The sequence below is a fragment of the Paramormyrops kingsleyae genome, chromosome 18 (assembly GCF_048594095.1).
Source record: "Paramormyrops kingsleyae isolate MSU_618 chromosome 18, PKINGS_0.4, whole genome shotgun sequence".
NCBI classification, from domain to species: Eukaryota; Metazoa; Chordata; class Actinopteri; order Osteoglossiformes; family Mormyridae; genus Paramormyrops; species Paramormyrops kingsleyae.
In genome coordinates, this window is record NC_132814.1 from 19,065,605 (window position 1) to 19,079,907 (window position 14,303).

The window sequence follows — 14,303 nt, forward strand, 5'->3', positions numbered from 1 at the left end:
GTACTGGAGTGTTTGACAGCGCCGCCTGGACGGACAGCGCGCCTCGTTTCTCGCTGAACGTTTCGTAATGTTCCCCAGAGTCGCAGAGCGAGAGCGGTCGTCCGGCCATCGGAAAACGCGCTCAACACTGACCCTAAGTGGTCATTTCACACCCTAGACCAATACCGAGTCCAGCACGCAATACGAAGTGAAATTATTTTACCCTTTTTCAAAATACGGCACATTTTCCGACAACACAACAAAACTTTAATAATACACTTAATATAATCATGCGGATGCGCACCTTTTGTTAACAATGGTAGGTTGGGTTTATATGTGTCAGTAAACAATTCAGGGCGTGTGTCGTAAGAAAACACGCGACAATTTAAATAGGCCTATAGAAAACGGAGGATTTAACAAAATCCCCATATATCCTAACGTTTTCAGATGTTTTGCGCAAGCGGTACATTGCTTGATAATTAGCCACCGCAAAGGAGAGATACAATTATTACTGCTTCCTCTAAGTGTAAACGCTTCATTTCAACGCCCTATACATCCTTATCGATTATTTAGTTTATTAACCCGGCCGAGTGTAACAGACACTGTTATTCAATAATCAAACAGGCCTGTTGTTTGATTAAATTCTCCAATCATTTGATCAAAGGATTGCTGTATGTAAATAGCGCTAAAGGGCATTTATTACACTTTGATCGCTATCAAGCTACTCACTATCTGAAAGAAGTAGGTTACGTTTAAGGCAATACGACGACCAAGAGGCACAGGCCTACAACTTTAGTCAAAATTCTGAGTTGTTTTCACTGGCGATTTATCGCAACCGACATAGGCCTACTACGTTTTCTTGCAATTACAGTGACATCTGAGTAACATTCTTCGTAACCGCATGGTTAAAATGGTGAGGAGACGCTAAACACTGTATTATAATTCGATTTCGGGGAGCTTGTTTACTTGTTTACCTGCGTAGCGCACAGTGGACATACATCTATTCCAATGGATGTAAGGGAGTCTGCTTTTCGCTATCTTACGGCCGACGACCTTCACGCATTTTAAATGAACATCTGATCTGTCTGCACAGCACATCTATGACCTAAATATAACATCCTTCCGGATTTTCAGTTAAAAACAATAACAATAAACAAACAAAACGACCTTATTACAACGGGATTGCTAGTATTATTTAAATAATATTAAATGATTGACGTGTTGAAATAAGGAGGTTCATCTGGACCTAAACCAGTATAAAAAGTAGGACAATAAGCGCGGGAAAAGTACAGAATACATCTTCCTTGGAAACCCGTTTATCCAATTCACCAGTTTCCAGCAATGTGGACAAACACCACGGGAAAAAATAAAAGTTTTTCAAATGTTTGACACCAAGGGTTATTATCTTACATACTATCACAATCATTTTTGAGGCTCACGGCGTCCTGTTCTCATTGTGGATACGCGTTTAATGTTTTACAAATGCATTGTCTACAGATGTACCAAACTATAACCAAAGATTTGATTTAACACTGTATCATAATGATGCATACTGATTCATTACCATCACACAGAAAGCGAGCACACGTTACACATTCCCGACACCCACTATCTCTGAGGCATCAGGACGCTTTACTTACGCCTGCGAAATTCGTTTTTAAAGAAAAAAAAAACTCATTCTTAAGATAGAAATGCCGCTAAATACTTAATCGAGATGTTTAAGGTAAATAATCAGAAGCCGGATGCGAAGCATTTGCATAAGCATAAGCTATAAAACCTAGCATGGAATCATCTACAGGTACAGGCGTTCATTTGCCACACTGATCCGTATGTTAGTCCACGCCGGGACACGCAAAAAACACGTTTTCTCTGAGGCCAGCCTTCCAGCAATGCCATTAGCTTGTAGTAATGCGTTCTAATATAGCTAGGCCTGCTGTAGGATTCTACTCCTTTGGTAATAGCAGGTTGTAATGGAGAGGAGATGTAAAAATGTCTAAGTCAGCAGCGTATTGGCGGTTAATGATCTATTAAGTGATCCGTGTGCTTACAGACAGCGAAAAAAAAGTGTTGATGCTTGCTTATTCAGACTAATGAGATTCCCATCCTACGAATTTTAAGAATGAATAACAGAAGTAAAATCACCTTTATAATGTTGCTTTTAACGGTTTGACAAGGTGCCGCGTGGCGGACCTTATAGCTGGAAATGCACTGTCCCTGCAGCACGCGCTACGCCCCGAGCTTTTCGCCATCTGAAATTGCCCGGGCCTGTCATCGGCCGTAATAACACGGGGGGACACTTCTGTCGCGGCAATGCCCAAGACTGCACATCGGACCGGGACATTTCTAGGAAGAATTTAAGAAGTATTGCTACCGGGCGCCGATGTAGGTAAGGAAGGCGTGGTGCGTTGTCAAGGGTCCTCTCTTGCCTGATTAACGACTGGATGCGTTGCAAAGGGTCATACCGTTACTGCTTGTTGTATTTATTTTCTCACATATAGATGCATTTTTTTATTTTTAAGGCAAGCTTTTGACAGATGCATATAGGTAATGGGTCTGCCCTATTCATCCAAGCCGCTTTTAGGCACAATGATTAACATAAACAATTCCAATAGATCATTAATCAAATCGAGGAAAAAGAAAGTGTGACTGACTGTCAGATCGTAATGTATTTACGGAGTTGTATTCTTTAAACAAAAACATATAGTTCTTAATCTGGCGATTCATCTACGACGCGCAAGTCTTAAGTTCAGAAAATTTGAAATGTAATAAATGAACGATCGTGTAGTTTTACACAGATATTTTTGTCCATAGAATATGCAGTTAAAACTTTTTAATCCTAATAAATCATCAAGTGTGAGTATAGATCAATACGCATATTATGTGATATATGGAGTTTTCAACACTTTGTTTATAGCGTATGTGTGAATCCTAAAACGTGGAAAACAGTCCGGCAAACTGGTTTAGTGTGCAGCTAATGCCTCGGGCTAATTGACCGCGCAAGTTATAAAAATATAGATTAAACGCTATTCAAGAGATATTAACGGCACAATCCTTTTTTCGTTTGACACGGAATGGAATTAATTTACATGGTTTTATTTACTCATACTTAAATATGATCGCTTGCAACAGCGCTGTAATCTCGCGGAGCAGTAAATCTGGTGATGTTAGACCATTCTATAAAACTCCTTTCTACAAAATTGAAATGCTGCGCCTCTGTTCACCGAAACAGATCACCACGCGTGCGTTACTTAGAAAGGTTAAACCGCTTCGGTAAAAAAAAAAAAAAAAGCGTTCAAAATCCGAGCTAAATATGTTTTTTAGCTGTCTAATTTTCTTTGTATGCGTTTGGTGTTATTCGTTAACAATACTGCAAAAAAACTCAAACTTATGTAAAGCGGACTGGATTTCACTTAGGCAGTAAGACATAGGATACTTGGCATTTCAGACGTTCTCGTTGGGAAAAAATATCTTACTAAGCAAAATATTTATTCGTGAAATTCTGTGCATGTGCCCTGAAATCTGAGGTGTATATAGGTCCTATATCTTACAGTTTTCAGTGATATTTCACATACGAAAAATTAAATATTAAATCATTCCCACTGAGAGTTGTCAGTTATGTGAAAGGTTTGAATGACGTGGGACTGATTACGGCGACTTTCTCATCGGCTGTCCAATCCATATTAATTCAAAAAGCTTCAAATTAATCAAGTAAGGTATGCTACAAATGTCAGAATTTGTCCTCCACCTTCCAGTCACTGGAAAAGGATGGTGCAGGTGCAATGTTAAATTAAAATGCAAAATACCCGAGGAACATCAAAAAATGGATTGACCTGTTTTCTGAAGTCACATATTCTAAGCCTCGTTCGTCTGTAAAATATATAATTATTAGAGTCATGTTACATTTTTGCTTTTAATTACTGGTTGTAAAACGTGAAATGTTCATTAAAAGCGCGGGGATGCTAAGGCTGAAGACTTGTACACGCTTGTAAGGTGATTGAAATAGTTTATTGTGAAGAACAGTTTCCTTATGCATTCGTTAGGCTAGAGCTCCCCTAGTGGGCAATCATGGTAAGACCCGCAAGTTCAAAAATGAACCAACGTAACTGAACACCAATAAATAATGGTTTTTAATAGAGATTGAATAGTTTGACTGGTCATTCATATTCCTATAACATAATTAACTTAATATGCTTCATTTATTCGTAAACATCACGTATGAAGAATCTCCTCTATTGCCCACATAGAAAAAAAGAGTGATCAAATACATTGATGAATTTGGCGCCAGTCTATCTATATCTAAGCAGGAAAGAGAAACGCCGCTTTATTTAATTTCATAGCACATAGTGATATAAGCTGAAAATTGTTAATGATGAATAAAAATGATGGTGCATCAAAGAGGCCATCAACGAGGAACAGTGTAATGGTAAAGTTTTATTTTTAGCAATAAACTTTGCACGCATTCAAAATAATTACAGGTTACACGTTAGGCCAAGCAGTCATTTGCGGTTGGTTCGCATACTCCCCTTCAGTTTGCCGCTCGCAAACGAAAGTATTCGCCCACAACACGCACAGGGCAGCTCATGTCCCAGGAAAAGTTTACTTCTGTGTCTCGAAAACATGTTGCTTGCGGAGTGGTATTTGACCGCTGCGGCAAGTTTCAAAATACCTCATGCCTTTTTGTCGGGTGACTTGATGGAGACCATCATTAAACTCAAAACTTTACCCAGATGTAAACCTACAGAGATGATTCACCGAACATCGCCGAACAGGAGTGCTCCTACTTTAAATAATGGTTACAACAGCAACATTAATACTACTACTACTACTACTAATAATAATAAAAATAATAATAACAACGACAAGAATAACGACACGTGTAATGAACTATCAGTGTCTGTAGCGGTTCAATACTTGCTGGCTCTTCCATTATTGACTGATACTGCTTCGTATATGCGGTCAAATTTATGGAAATTTTTAGTGCTGGGTTTAGACGGCCACCTTAAAGGATTTTGTAACCACCATCTTACTTAGTGAAAAACGCAGTTTAATATAGTGATGAAATTTAGGATTTAAGATATATTTCTAGTAATGGAAACTCTCCTGAAAAACCCGTGTCTTAACACATCTATAATAAATTATTATACCAACTGGCGTGTGCCCTTGCCGTCAATGACAGTGCAATTCTGTTTATTCATTGTCTGTGGTTCCCCTGGGCTCCTCTTTAGAAGCTAGTGTAAAATTTGTAAGGAAAAACACACACATACACTTAAACAACAACAGAAAGTCCCTCCAAGGACCAAATGCAAACAGTCCAAAACACATTCAAGAAGCCGGGGTTTACCGACGCGTCACGTTTACAAGCGGAAAGCTGGTTACGCTCAAGGGGGTGAATTCGGGCGCTTTTAATTGGAGACGATAAAAGGCGGTCGGGCTGGATGAGTGGCTGTCCAGAGCTCGCCGTGGGAAGGCAGGGCAGCCGCGACTGGTGCCTCAGCCCTGGGGGTGGCAGTGTGTGTGTGTGTGTGTGTGTGGATGGGGGGGGGGGGGGGGCACGAAGCGCGAGTAGGATAAAAACCAAACGCCTGCTAAAAATCATTAATCTTCTGCGGATCTGTGTCACCCCAAGTGGCGACACAAAGAGGGGTGTGAGTAGGGAGCGCGATGGCGCCGCTCTGGAGGCACTGACCCGGTACCGATTGGCTCTGAAAAGCCCACCAGCCTTTAATAGACTTTTGCTGATCCGACACTTGTTTGCCGGTCGGCACAAAGAGCCGATTGCAGCAGCTGACAAGGCCTTGCAGCCCTGGGGTTCCTCTGCTGCCCTGTGATAAATGACCCTGGTTTTGGAGAGGGTGGGCAGGGGAGAGGGGGGAGGGGCTATTTCGGCCCGATGGGGGTGGCAAGATTGAGAAGCTAAAGGCGGATGCTCAGTGTGAGAGGAGCACCCACCCTGCCCTGCCCCCCCGCCCCCCACCCCGTGCCCCCCACCGTCAATCATGCCCACGCGACACATGGGATTAGTGCCCCCCCCCCCCCTCCCTCAATTTGCCAGTGCCCTGCTGTACCGGTCATGCTTCACATGGACCCGGACAGCTACAGCGCCCCCTGTCAAGCGACGGGGTTTTTCAAAGCTATCGAACCTGACAGCCTGGTGTCCGACACCGTCGAAGGATTGATGGTAAATGAGCAAATATAATTAAAACAAATAACATTAAATGATTTAGGCTGGACCGTGCTTTTCCAAGGACACAGGGGTGGGGTGTGGCGGGGGGGGGGGGGGGGGGGTTATTCTGTGGAGGAGATAAAGGGGAAATTTACTGGAATTTACTACAAGAATTTGGTTTGAAGAAGTGAGCAGTAACCTGAGGATTAACAGGAAAACCTGCTGAGAACCAACCAGTAAGGAAAAGAAAGGAATCAGTAAAAGCAAATGAATAGATATGTACGTGTATGCACATGATTATATGTGTGCATGTATTGTGCATCATTAATTACATGTATTTAATTATATGTAATTGCTAATTAGGTGAGGTGGCTGTCAATTAAAATGTAATGTAATACTTCACTTTCCCAATGTGCATAGCTATAGAGGCAAACATCAAAGCAGGTATTTTCAAGGATATTTACAAACCTTTTGGCACATTACTATCCGAGAGGAACTGGGAGATGGATGGATGGATGGATGGATGGATTGATTGTTGGTCGGTTGTAATGGGCCTGATTATTGGAGCGCAAGTCCTTACACTCACATAAATATTCAGGCTCCTGCCTCAGAGAAACGCAAAGCCAGCTTAATTATTCGGGCATCATCATGTTAGGCAGTTCTGGACAAAGTCTGCATTGTTAGCAAGCAGATGCTGGAGGGGACAGAATAGGGGGAAACAACAGCATTCTGGCCCTGGGAAGAAGGACCAGCACACCAGGCATGTCGTGCGTTAAAGAGCCGCGTTTTCGGGCTCCTGGGGCTGGCTGGCTGCCCCCACACTCTATTAAACTTGATCTTCCACGGAAGCCATCTTACCACGAGGATCCCAGCCTGCTAAACCTTTTACCACGGCTCTGCTGTGCGGACAGGGGCGAAACAGGAGAGTGGAACCTCACACATCCTGGGTACGAGGAGTCAGCAGAAGATTCCACAAGGCTTCCGTCTGCAGTTGTGAAAAGTATGGATCCTGCTATTCCTGTCATCTCCCCTGAGCTGGAATAGGTAAGAAAACGCGGGTGAGGAATCTGTGGGACACTGGCGCTGGTGACTCGGGCGGCTGGTGACTCGGGCCGGCTGGTGACTCGGGCTGGCTGGTGACTCGGGCGGCTGGTGACTCGGGCGGCTGGTGACTCGGGGAGTTGGTGACTCGGGCCGGCTGGTGACTCGGGCCGGCTGGTGACTCGGGCTGGCTGGTGACTCGGGCGGTTGGTGACTCGGGCCGGCTGGTGACTCGGGCCGGCTGGTGACTCGGGGAGTTGGTGACTCGGGCCGGCTGGTGACTCGGGCCGGCTGGTGACTCGGGCGGTTGGTGACTCGGGCCGGCTGGTGACTCGGGCCGGCTGGTGACTCGGGCGGCTGGTGACTCGGGCCGGCTGGTGACTCGGGCCGGTTGGTGACTCGGGCCGGCTGGTGACTCGGGCGGCTGGTGACTCGGGCCGGCTGGTGACTCGGGCCGGCTGGTGACTCGGGCGGTTGGTGACTCGGGCCGGCTGGTGACTCGGGCCGGTTGGTGACTCGGGCCGGTTGGTGACTCGGGCCGGCTGGTGACTCGGGGAGTTGGTGACTCAGGCCGGCTGGTGACTCGGGCCGGCTGGTGACTCGGGCCGGCTGGTGACTCGGGCGGTTGGTGACTCGGGCCGGCTGGTGACTCGGGCCGGCTGGTGACTCGGCCGGTTGGTGACTCGGGCCGGCTGGTGACTCGGGCCGGCTGGTGACTCGGGCCGGCTGGTGACTCGGGCTGGCTGGTGACTCGGGCCGGTTGGTAACTCGGGCCGGCTGGTGGGCCATTTGCTAAGACACAGACTGGGTTCCCCGGGGAGCAAGGAGGATTTGGAAGCTGCTCCACACATGAAACGCGTAGATTCTCCTTTTAGGAAAATGATGAAGCAGGCCGTCCCAGGGATGCGGGTGTGAGCAGACAGGGTGGCCTGTGCAGAGATCCGGAGGTGACAGCGGGGACGCTCAGAGTCAGGCTACACTGGCCAGGTAGGCCCTGAGAGCACACTGATAGTACAGTACTACACTGATAGTACAGTAAGTACATAAAACTATAGTAGTACAGTATTAGACTGACAGTACAGTGTTACGTTGATAGTACGGTACTACATTGACAGTATCACACTGAAAAATGCAGTATAACCATACTAGTACAGTATTACACTGACCATTTGATATTAAATTAATAGGACAGTACTACACTGATAGCACAGTATTACACTGATACTACTAAATTATACTGATAGTACACTGATCGTACAGGCTCAAGCCATAGTTAGCCGGGGGGGAGGGGTACTTCACTCACAAAGTAGGATTTCTCAGTTAGCTTGGTTGACTTAAGCTAGAAGTCCTGATTGTCCAATAAGGGTTTAGGTTAGGAGCACTTGTATTGGAGAATCATGAGTTATAGCTTAAGTCAACCCAGCTAACTGCAAAATCCTGCTTCGTGGAAGACCCTGCAGTGCCTTCAGGGGATGAGACATTCGCAGACACAGAAGCACAGAGGATTCTGGACTTTCTGTCCCATACAGACACCAACGGCCATATTTGTGGTCTGTGGGAGGTGGGGCTGTGATCTCCAGAAGGGTCCTTAGCCCCATCCTGACTGTTTAGGAGCCACAGTAAACACACACACACACACACAGAAGCACTGGCCGGCCTGCCTCCACGCACTGGGTGTGACTCCGCTCAGCTGGAATGGATGGGCCCTGCCAGCCTGGTTGTCGGTCCCCCTGACCGACAACTGATTAATCTCCCCTGAGCAAGGGGTGGGGGGGGGGGGATGTGTGTGTGTGGGGGGGTGCCGGGGAAGAAATGAGCAGAGCGGCCTCGGGATTGTTATAAATGTGCCGACACTGGTGGAGTGGCAGGCAGAATCATTACTCACACGCACAGGAGCCCAGGACCGCGGCTCCCCGGCCCCCCCTGCCGCCCCCCCCCCCCATCGCCAAAACACCTTTCCCGGGGTAGCGGACTGCCAGTCACCGCTTGACATTTCACAAGTCCTATCCCTCCATTTATTAATCGCCGGAGAAGAAGGGCATGTTGTTTTTTAGGGAGTATGAAAAATGGTTAGGCTATTTGTTTGTGCCCCCCCCCCCCCCCCGCTGCTGCCTCCTGTACCTTGTACAGGAATAAAGGAGGCAGGTTAGAGTTAAATCCAAATCCTGGAAAGTCTTTGACAGCTGCGATCCTGCAGCAACCACCAACGAAAGGGTAAGGAAATGCCAGAACACCCCCCCCCCACCTCTGCTTGACAAACAGCTACCCCAGGACCCACTGGTCATGGGACAACAGTTGAATTATAATACATGTATGCAGGAGGAATGGGTGGGGCTTTGGTGAGCTGGGGGGGAGGCTGTTTACACTTTGACAAGAAGAGTCTGAATGGGGGGGGGGGGGGCACATGCCCCCACTCAAGATATTAGCAACACAACAGCAGGGGAACAACAAATGATACCTCCTAAAAATAATACTGGACTCTCATATGTTGGGATTAAGCCAATAAATATTTTAGACTCACAGTGGGGTCACTCAGAAGTTAATAGACGGTCCTCAAGGAGCACAGAAAGGTAATCACGGCCGACGTCGGGCTGGGGAAGATTTTCCCGAAGAAGAAACGGTGGAAAAATAACAGAGACGGCAGTGGAAACACCCCAGAGAGACATAAGAAGCAGACATAAGAAGCATTTCCTCACGTCGTGTTTCACCAGGAACAAGCCCGTTTATGCTCTATTCAGGAGCCTGCTTCATTGTGTCATGGAATTAAGAAAAACCTGGAGAGAGAGAGAGAGAAAAACTAGTTTCCTCTTGTAATGCTGTTGGATGTTTTCCCAGGGCTGATGGTTATGAAGTTCAGAAACAGGGATACAGGAGTATGGCTTGTAAATATATCTGTTTGGGGACTGTGTTGGGGGTGGGGGGTGGGGGGTGGTGCGGAGATGAAATATGGTCCCTGGATGTGGAACAGTGTGAAAAACTCAGGAACGCCAGCGAATAACAAATCCCCCGCCACAGTTAGCTGGAAAAATAAATACAAGGCTCCCAAAAAGCTATCCATCTGGGATATGGATCTTAACAAAGACACCTCTCCCAGTGCACCTTATTTATTGATGAATTTGCGTTATTTATTTGTTTGTTTGTTCACTTAAATGAAAGCTTCTATTTATTGGGCTTACAAATGAATGTTCTATGTTTACGGTTCTATGGAACTTTGACCGTGGCCGGATCGGGGAGGTCGACAGTGTCACGATTGATAATCAGGGGGCCAAATAATTAAATATTATTGCTGACGACACAAAAAGTCAGAGATATTTATTTAAATGATGCATCAGAGCTGAAGGACTGGCCCGTCAGCCAACCGCAAAGCTGCTATTACTGAAAACAAACACACAAATTCAGTTGCGGATCTGGGAAAAAGCATATTTGAACTGGTTTTACTTCACAATTTAAGAGAAGTACTTAAAAAATATTTTAGTTTCTGGTGTATTTTGTGTAGCTTTCCTAACAGTCAAAATAAGAATGGGATTTAAGGACAGTAGGAATCGAGTTGAGCGCTATTTGGTTTAAATGCAGCACCTAATTACAATAGCTTTTCATTCTCCTTAATTGGGTCAGAGGAAGCCCTGTTTGTAGATGTGTGCGGGTCACTGGATCATTCCCGGAATGAATATTACCCCGTTGTTTGCAAATAGGTGATATATGGCGGCCATATTCCGCCGTGATGAATGTTTTTTAAGAATTTCCTCTCCTTTATCAATTGACTAACAAACACATGTATCACTGCCACTCCGGTCGGCGTTCCACATAAATTAGATATCCTTCCCTCCCTTGTTTTTTTCCCTCATCCCTTTATTTTCCCATTCCCAGCCACGGGATCGCCGTTCCCGCTTCCAAACATTATCGCGACTTAATGCACGCAGGTGAAACATACCGCCTGATTGCGTCTGCACGAGACTCGCCCTGCCCCCATCTCCGGATGGTCGGTCTCCGGTGCGGTTTTCCAGACCGGCAGAGTACATCGAGCGCTTAAGTGAATAGAGGGAATAATGGCTGTTAAGGAAATAATTCAGCATGGAGTCGAGCTGTTTAATCTTGGCCAGGGGGGCTGTTGTATGCCGGGGGGGGGGGGGTGGTTGGCGTGTGAATATGGCATTCAGTGTTGTTGTGTGATTACGGAGTATGTATCAAAAGGCCCAGGTCTCCGCAACTCAGGCAAAACAAAGTCTGAGGCTCCCCGGCCGGGTGAGCTTACCAGAGCGGCATGATGAGGCGGGGTGGCAGGGCAGGCGGGCACCAGAGCTGCCCCCATGGTCGGGATTTAATCAGTCGACAGCTGGTGCCGGTTTAAATGTGCCAGCCTGAACACAAAAGTACATGCGACGGTCGATAAGAAATGACAGGGAGATTGCAGGGATTTACCCACTGCTCACATGCCCGTTGGTGTTTGCCTACAAGTCACCATCAGGTGTGATGTAGCAGCCTGACGCTACCAGGGTACGACCACAAACCCTCAGCTTGGATCCGCTTGGTCTGGGTTGGGGATCCTAAGATACAACAGCTGAGCAGGAGAGCCCAAACATCTCAAGGTGGTGAAGTGGGTCTGGTCTGAGGCAGAAAGCCGTTTACCCTGGTTTAGCGGAGTCGGCAAAAATCAGCCCGAACATGACGCGAACTGGGGGGGTCGGAGGCACCCTGAGCCGCGATAAAGCTGCTCGCGGGGGTGGCGGGGGGGGGACGTTTGTATGCAAATGCAGCTTGCGCCTCCGCAGGGCTGCGGCTAATGGCCGCGATCGAAATTAGCCAAAATGAACCTCGTGGTGATAATCAGGCAGATCTTTCCCGGCGCAGTGCTGTAATGTGGAGAGGGGCGTGTCCTCCGGATGCTCCATCTCAGCATCTAATGGAAGAGCATCGCAGGGACTGCGACTTATTGATGGAGCCGCTAAATGTGAAATAAAGCTGCCGAAAGCTGTTAAAACACTACTCTCGGGCAAATTATACCCACTATTTCCAAAGAAACATCTCCAGGAGATCATCAAATGACACATATATTTTTACATGGGGCCATAATGTGAGTTTTGGGGGAGAAAGTGTACGCTGGTCGTTCAAATTAGGGTACGACGAGTGCCTAATCAGCAGAGTTCCAGTTCTTTGGCTTCCAGGGCTGGGGGTTGCTGTCTATCCCCCGGTCTGACTCTGTTAACCTGGGGGGGGACGCCGAATGGCCAGGAGGACAGGGCGTCCTAGGGCTTCCCCGCAGGTCCCTCCCAGCATCTCATTTGATAACCGGACGGGAGCCGTGCCCTGTAGAAATGCAGTGAGCCTTGGGAGTTTCCTTCGGAAAAGACCAGAGTGAGCCGGGGGTGGGGGGGGCACTGTTCGGCATAACGCACTCGGGAAATGTCCACGGTGAGCCTTTCTTTGTCACTAGCCGGTGCAGCGTCACACACCGGCAGGTCCCTCCCCATCTCCAAGCCCCCCTCGGACCACGGGGAGGAGGGGGGACAGAAACGGGGGTCCCCAGCTCCCGCCTCGGCCAGAGCTACGGCCTTCCGGTCTCCGGGAGACGCCAACGGAAAAGCCGGACACGTTTGCCTGCGGCCGCTTGAACAATCGAAGGTAAATACGGTGCCGACAGGCCATTTGTTTTGGGCCGGCGGTGATACATGGTTTTGCAGTGGGCAGCACATTTTTACAGAGCTGAAGCAGCCAGTGAATAATGAAGCAGTCCCTCTGTCCACTCTCACCGCTATTTTTATTATTGTCTCCCTTATAGTTTTCATTTTTCATATTCCGCCGGGCCGACCCTCTGGACGGCCGCAGCCGGAGGACTCTCTGTGGACTCTGCCTCCATCAACCCCCACCCCCCCCAATTCCTCCTCTCCCTCCTCCCCGACACCTCCCCTCTCTCCACTTCCCGAGTCCGTGCCAGCTGACTGCTAATATAGGTTAGCGACCGCGGTTTGCTTTCTTGCTAGCTGCAAATAGAACAGCCACGTGGTAACGGAGAGACTATAAACAGAGGCTGATGTATTTTTTGCCTCTGTAACGGGCTTTCCGGTGCAAGGAGCAGGATGTGGATCTCCGGACGGCACCACTACAGGTGTGTTACGTAATAAAACTTATTACCAAGCCGACGCATCTATTTACCTTATTGCGTACTGGTACCAATGGTCTAGGTCATACCTGCCAATACGTATTTGTGTTTATTGTTTGAACGATACAAAAATAAAATGTTAAATTAGATAGATCTTTCATAAATGCCCCGGATAAATGGGTACCGCTGCTGATTGGTGCAATTGGTAAGCTAGCTCACCAAACACAGACTGGGTCACGAGGTTCTGTTACTGTTCAACATACTGTAGCATTAAAACAGCTCAGACTCCCGATCGAAGTGATTTTAAACGTGCCGTGATCGGTGGTGCCAGACACAGCGGGTCCAGCATCTGGGAAAGAGCCCCCCCCCCCCACCTGGGATTTTCAGACACTGCACCATCTGGAGTTTACAGACATTGGTGTGATGAAAGACCAGGCCAGTGGCAGTTACTGAAGACACCAAGCGGCCTGACCAAGGACGTTAGTCCTTGGTCAGGCCGCTTGGTGGAGCTCAACCTTGCTGGAGCTCAACCTTCTCAACCTTCCTGCCCCCTAAACACACAGTAATGCCACAATATCGGTAAGGCCATGTCCCTACTGATACCCAAATCAACACCTTTGGGCTTTTGTAATTGTATATTCTGTTAATATATGTAATATGTATAAATAATTTTTGACAGCTGTGTAATTGAATTGAATTTTGCACTTCGTCAGTGCATGAAAATGATGGTTGTTCCATTGCAGTTCTAATGCTCAGTCGACCAGTAACTGAACATTATTTATTTTGAGGGAAATAAGTATCCAACTATAATGGTCCATCCATCCATCCATCCATCCATCCATCCATCCATCGCCTTGACCCAGTACGGGGTCATAGTGAGCCTGTCCCAGGCAGAGGAAGACTAGGAACTCCTCAGATACGACGCTGGTCCGACGCCACGGATGTGGAACCGTAAGTGGATTCAAGGAGAATCTATGCGTTCTTCTCTTTAGACTCTGGCACCATGTGATAATCCCATGATCC

General features: G+C 47.3%; 1 long non-coding RNA gene across 2 annotated transcripts in view; it reads left to right on the plus strand.

The window, feature by feature from the left end:
* The first annotated feature begins 2,122 nt into the window (after positions 1–2,122).
* LOC111837082 (uncharacterized) overlaps positions 2,123–14,303 on the plus strand; it is a 29,256-nt gene continuing 17,075 nt past the window's right edge. Inside the window, exons 1-2 of one of the 2 annotated variants that reach the window (XR_002836568.2) lie at positions 2,123–2,365; positions 7,054–7,186. This is a non-coding gene — a long non-coding RNA (uncharacterized lncRNA). Of the gene's footprint in view, positions 2,366–7,053; positions 7,187–14,115; positions 14,232–14,303 lie in introns of those variants that run through there. The other variant, XR_002836567.2, reaches the window with a different exon arrangement.